The 6,162-nt window shown below is 46.6% G+C and overlaps 1 long non-coding RNA gene across 1 annotated transcript; it reads left to right on the plus strand.

Annotated features, from left to right (window-relative positions):
• The first annotated feature begins 1,493 nt into the window (after positions 1-1,493).
• On the plus strand, positions 1,494-3,020 carry LOC116798251. The gene is made up of 3 exons (XR_004360860.1): positions 1,494-1,984; positions 2,127-2,197; positions 2,340-3,020. It is a non-coding gene; the product is annotated as an uncharacterized LOC116798251 (long non-coding RNA).
• The last annotated feature ends 3,142 nt before the right edge of the window (positions 3,021-6,162 follow it).

Here is a 6,162-nt window from a genome sequence, read left to right on the forward strand (position 1 = left end):
CATCCTTGTTCAGGCACTGGAATCTCTTCAGAGCATTCAGGAAATATGAACAAGGAAATTCAAAGCCACAATGTGCTTTATTCCTGCTCACCACGGTGCTGAGCTGGGTCCTGGGCTGGACACCCCCAGGAGCCCAGTGCTTGTCCCCTCCACCCCCTGTGCTGCAGAGGAGCAGGAGGTGGGCTCAGCTTTGCACCAGGGTCGTGGTTTAGCTCAAACCAGGCACAACCAGTCACTTGCTGTGCCTTGAACACCCTGTGCTGGGGACATCACGCTTGCAAACATCCACCTCTCCCTCCCCTTGGCTGGTGGGAAGTGGGGGATAGGGCTGGAGAAATGTTCTCTTCCCCTTTCAGCACAGGCTGGGGGGGTCTCCAGCTGGCCCAGGATCCACTTTGGGCAGTTCCCCTCGGGGTTTTCCCCATTTATGAGGCAGCTCTGCAGGGGAGAGAGGGCTGTGTGTGTCTGTGCAACCACATCTGCCTGCCCAGCCCAGCCTCCTGTGCCCAGCAAAGAGCCAGGAGGACGTTCCAGCCCCCCCAGCCCCGGGCAGTGGGTTCAGCAGAGCCTCAGGAGCTCCCTCGTTGCAGCCACTGGATGCGTGACTTGAAAAATGGGGATTTTCACTCAGTGCCATAATTCCCACCGATCTGGAGGGCTTAGAGCAATAAGGAGATGAAAAGAATGAGCTGAACGTCCTTGTTTACATCAAGGAGAATATTATCCCTGTGTTTGTTTAATCCTTTCTGATGTACAGCACTGCAGCTGAGCCAGTGCACTCCCTCTTTTCCTCATTTTTGGGATTAGTATCAGCAGGACAGAGCTGTCAGCTACATTTTAATTTCATTTAATCTTAGGCTTCAGGCATGGAGGTGTTCCAGCAAATAAGCCTTAAGTATAAAGAAGAAAGTGAAAAAAAGAGAGCAATATAAATCCCAGAAGTAAACCATATATGACTGTGTTTTTTTTCTCCTGTCCTCATTTCAGTTTCATGTTGTGAAAATATTTATGTGATCAATTTTCTGCACCTGTCTGATTAAACCATTATTCTGCCCCCATCCATAACTGGGCTGCTTAACTGGGCAGAGTCTCTCTGTGTGTGGACTTGAATAAGTATTTACCTTGTCCACATACTTTTTTCATGGCCAAAAAGAGACAGTAATTTAATTTATAGCTTCAAAAAGAAAAAAGAAATGAAGGCAAACTAGCCTGAAAGAAGAAAAATTGCTATAAAGCTCTACTACCTGTAATGCTATGGAAATAATTACTTTAAATTTCAGATCTGTTACACACCACAGGTGAAATCCCTCAAAGTGTCTCGTATAATCACTGTACATTGTTCTCCAAACAACAGTATTTTAAGGGCAAATTGAGGCTCACCTACCTTAGATTGTGGTGCTTCTGGTGCTGGAAATCTTCTCCTGCTTTGCTTCCAGCTTGAATTTAGTTTAATAAAGTGGTTTTTGTAGCTTGGAGCTCAGTTAGTCTTCGCTCACCTTCTGATGTTTAATTCTTTTTTTCATATATTGATGTCCAGAGTTTAAAATGGGGGCACCAAAAAATTTTCTCAAACCTGGATGTGCACTGCTGAGCAAACTGGAGATGGTCAAAATACTTGGAGGGATAGCAGAGAGGCCACCAATATACTGAGGATGGAACCCAAAAATGGTCATTTTTAGCCATAATGACGTGGGTGACACCATGGAAGGGGGAAAAAGAAAAGATGAAGAGGTCAAGAGCAGAAAGTGCAAGAGTCTGAGAAGAGTTCCCCTGCTCTACAGACAAAATACTTCAACATAAAACACCTGCCTCTAAATATTTGTAGTAAAATGTTGTATATTTTGAGCCACTTCCAGGCAGAACTTCACATCAAGGAAGAATTCTGTGTTTCCTCAAACTGCTGTGGTTTGAATGGACCCAAGTGCTTCATGTAGCTCGTGCCTGTCTTTTGATGCTGTGCTTTTGATGAATCCAGGACAAAAAGGTGGTTTCTGCTTCAACCCCTGTTATAAAACAGTCCCTGCAACAAGAATGAAGCGGGTGGTGAAGCTGTGCTGCTACAAGTGCTGCTTAACCAACTCCTACATTTTAAGTCTGGTTTTTCTCTTCCCTGTTGCTCCTCACAGAGGGTGTTCAGATGCTTCTCCCACAAGGGCATCATCACCATCACCAGCCAAGCTCTGGGAACCATTTGCAGGTGTGTAAAATTAACTTTTAAGCTCCTGCTTTAGAGTTGGGTTGTTTGTCTCTCTGGTTTTTTGCCTTGCCAGTCCCTGCCTGATTTCTCTCTGAATTTAATCTTGCTGCATTCTAACCATTGTACACTTAAAATCTGCCAGCTGGTGGGTTTTGTTGCCACAGGAAAGGCACCATCATCCAGCACCAAACCCAGAGCTCTGCACGGGTACCACCAAAACCCAGGTATGTTTGTGACAATTACAATTTATTTTGGGGTAAAGGCCACACCTGTGGCCTCACAGGGTCTGAAGATGGATCTAAAGGAGGTTTGTTCTTGCACACACACAGTTCCTCTTTTGCACTAAGCAAATAATCTTAATTGAGAGAGGTGCAGACCTGCTGATATCCTCAAAGCTATGGAGGTATTTCACAGTTGTGTTATTGAGAGGGACTTTGGTCTGCTTTTCCTTCAGATAAAAGTGTTTTATTGCAAACAAAAATCTACCTGTGTCACTTCTGAGAATGCCCTGGGCTGGTTCCAGCACTCTGTGTGTCTCCAGGATTTTCACTGCGTGAGAAGTGTGTGGGGTTCAGAGGGAGATTGGTGGAAACCACTTTGTTCTGCCCTAGTTCTGCTGAAGGGTACAAAGTTCTGCTCTTCCCCTCTTGGGTGCAGACAGGCTTTGAAGGCCAGACTGTTTTCTGTGTAAAAAAAAATCATTGAAGCACTTTGGAATGTCCCTGCCTGAAGATAAATCTCTGTTGAGTAGTTTTGCCTTCTTTATCATGATATGATTACTTATATTGCAGCAATTGTGTTTTGTACCAAACCTGTGCCATAAACTCCCCAATACTGGCTGGGCTTCAGCCCAACTAATCTATCTGAGGACATTTATTACCACACCAGAAGCAAAGCCATAGAATTGTCCTTGTATTAGCAATAAAACTAGCTTGTATTAGCAATAAAATGGAATATAATAAAGTGGGAACCCCTTAAGACTACTCAGTGTTATTTTATAGAATCATAGCATCATATGGTCAGGAAATGGTTTGGGTTGAAAGGGACCTTAAAGCTCATGTCATTCCAACCCCCTGCCATGGGCAGGGATACCTCCCACTGGACCAGGTTGCTCCAAGCCCTGTCCAACCTGGCCTTGAACACATCCTGGGTTGCTCTGAAGAGATATTTTGGGTGGAGACAGATTGGCTCTGACAGAGATGATTTTCAGGGGTAGTAACAGGCAGCTTGACCTGTGACACCACCGTGTGCTGCTTCCTCACCTGTCCAGGGTGGGAACACTCACCTTGCTCTGCACAAGGTCCCCAAGGTGTCCCCAGCTTTTGGAGCAGGGACATCTGAGCCCACCCCCCCCTCCTTTAAACAAAAAAAGAAAACAAATCCAGCAGGGGCAGCAACGCTGGAAGCAATGAGGGGATCTCTCAGCATCGTTTCCAAGGCAGCTGGGAGCAGGGATGGCAGCACATGGAAAGGACCCTCCTGAGGGAGTACCACTGCCTTGCACCTTCTTCTGCTAAAAGAGAGTTAATTTTTACAGAATTTATTCTTCTGGGCTAAGCTCACTAAGGGAATTTCCTTCCTACAACAGCCACGTGCTGGCGGGTGAATATTTTCCATGTGAGCAGCGTGGCAGCACCAGGGATCACACCAGAGCTCCAGGCCCGTGGGTTTCCCCACTGAGCAGTTGTGGAGGTTGCTGTCAGCCCCTCAGCACAGCCTCTCTGCAGTCAGAGGTGTAATTAATAAATGGGAACAACCTCTGTCTGCTCCAGGGTGCCTGCAGGAGTTAATGATTAAACTCCAGCGAGGGCACTCGGAATGAGCCAAATCTGTTCCTGCTGCACGTAAATCCCTGTGCAAAGAACAACAGTGCCCCTTTCTGTCACTGCCTGGACTTCAAAGTTAAAGGGTGCTTGGAAACAAAGAGATCTCGGGGAAGCAGAGTGTCCTCACCCCCCTGCCAACCTGAGCCTGAACCCACGGGTTTTAAGAGCAGGCATGAGGAATGTTGGATCTAGTTTTGTTTTTAAGATGTTATCAGGCAAATTTGCATCGCTGGCAAATAAAGCAAAACAAACCCAAAGCGAGAAGCCCTGGTTGTTTTAACACAGCAGGAGCTGGCAGGAAAAGGCTGGAATGCCTCTGGGGGGGCTTGTCTTTGCTGTCTGGGTTTCTGTACCTGCGGGTTCTTGGTTCTCCAGTGCCAAGGGAGGCACAGGTGGGAGCAGCAGTGATGGGGTTTGGGGGTAGAGCTTCCTCTTTACTTTTAAAGAAGGTAATGGAGAGAAACACAGAGTATATTGTGTCAATCCTGCACTAGGCTGTCCTGGGAAGGGACAGGTGTCCCCCTGATGGGAGCAGAGCTCGGAGTCACCTCCTGCACAGGCACATTTTAACGAGATGGGACAGCTCTGCACGTCAGCAAACCCTTGGCTGAGGGAAGGGCACCAATTTCCATGGAATGTTGTTCCTAAATTTGAGCCTGCCACATTGATTTTTAATTTTTTTTTTTTCATTTCAAAGGACCAGGATTTGCCTTGGTTGGTTGTTGTAAGATGAGAGAGGCCCTGGTGATGCTCGGGGCTGATGAGCTGGGCTAAGGAATGATTTCTCCTGGAGACTGTGGCCCAGCACAGATGATGTTCTTCTTTGAGACTGCCAGAATTTAACAAACCACTTCTCCTGAATTTGATCTTTGTAATGAAAGATGTGCACCAGGATGCTTTTAATTGGGATAGTAGGACTTGACAGGCTCATGTAGACATGGAAATGATATGTCTGAGCCAGTGTGGGACTGATAGTTAAAAAGCAGATGAATATTCTGTGCAAAATGCAAATCTGAGTGTTTTGTTTAGGTCTTTTTTAACATAGTTGCGCCACATAAACACAGTCTGTATAATCTGCATTAAGGCATTGAGGGTACAGTTGTCAGCTCTTTCGAGTCTTGTTGCTTCTGCATGTTGTGATCTCCCTTCATGGCTGTTTTTTTGCCTTCCAGGCAAATTATGTCCATAATTAAGCAGTATGGAATCTGCTTTCAGATATTCCCAGATGAGAAGAGCTCAGGAACTTGGCTGGACTGTGATGGGACAAGGGGGATGTTTTCAGTCTCTAAGTCTGGATATTGGGCAGAAATTGTTCCCTGTGAGGGTGGGGAGGCCCTGGCACAGGTTGCCCAGAGAAGCTGTGGCTGCTCCATCCCTGGAAGTGTCCAAGGCCAGGTTGGATAAACTTGGAGCAACCTGGGCTAGTGGAAGGTGTCCCTGCCCATGGCAGGGGATGGGATGGGATGATCTTTAAGGTCCCTTCCAGCTCAAACCATTCCATGATTACACGATGATGATAAACAAAGTGTCTTTGTTCCTAACAGGCAGTTTAATTTCCAAACTGATTGCAGGCTTTCTTCAGAGAGAGGGGTTGACCCGTGGAGGCAATTGCACTAAACCATTTACTGATGTTAATTAACTGCTTGCAGCATTAACTCCATTCAATGGTTTTCATCGCTGACCTTGCAGCACCATCACCTTTCCAAGACAGTCTGTGAATACTAAACAGGCTCATGCTGACAAAATCCAGAGCCAGGCTCCTAATTCCTCTCCAAACAGGCATCACTGGAGCTTTGGCTTTCCATGGAAAGAAGGGGAGGGTCTCAGTGCAAAACTGCAGCATTTCACAGCCCCCCCACATAAGAGGTGTGCACAAGGGGAGGAAGAGTACTGACCCACATAAAGGATCCAAGGAATGCAAGAAAATGATGCCTGATTAGCCACACTTCAGGAAAGCAGGGACATGCTTGTTTGTAGTTGAGCAATTAACTAAATTAGGTTGGGGCTGACCAGCCTAATGCAAATCTGCACCTCAGGGAGGGGACCAGGAGAAAAGGTCTGACCAAAAACCCATCAGGTTCCTCAGCAAACGCTGAGTTGCACATACATTGGCTCCAAAGGGAAGGAGGAGCCTGGCAG

Source organism: Chiroxiphia lanceolata, chromosome 25, assembly GCF_009829145.1.
Source record: "Chiroxiphia lanceolata isolate bChiLan1 chromosome 25, bChiLan1.pri, whole genome shotgun sequence".
Taxonomy (NCBI): Eukaryota; Metazoa; Chordata; class Aves; order Passeriformes; family Pipridae; genus Chiroxiphia; species Chiroxiphia lanceolata.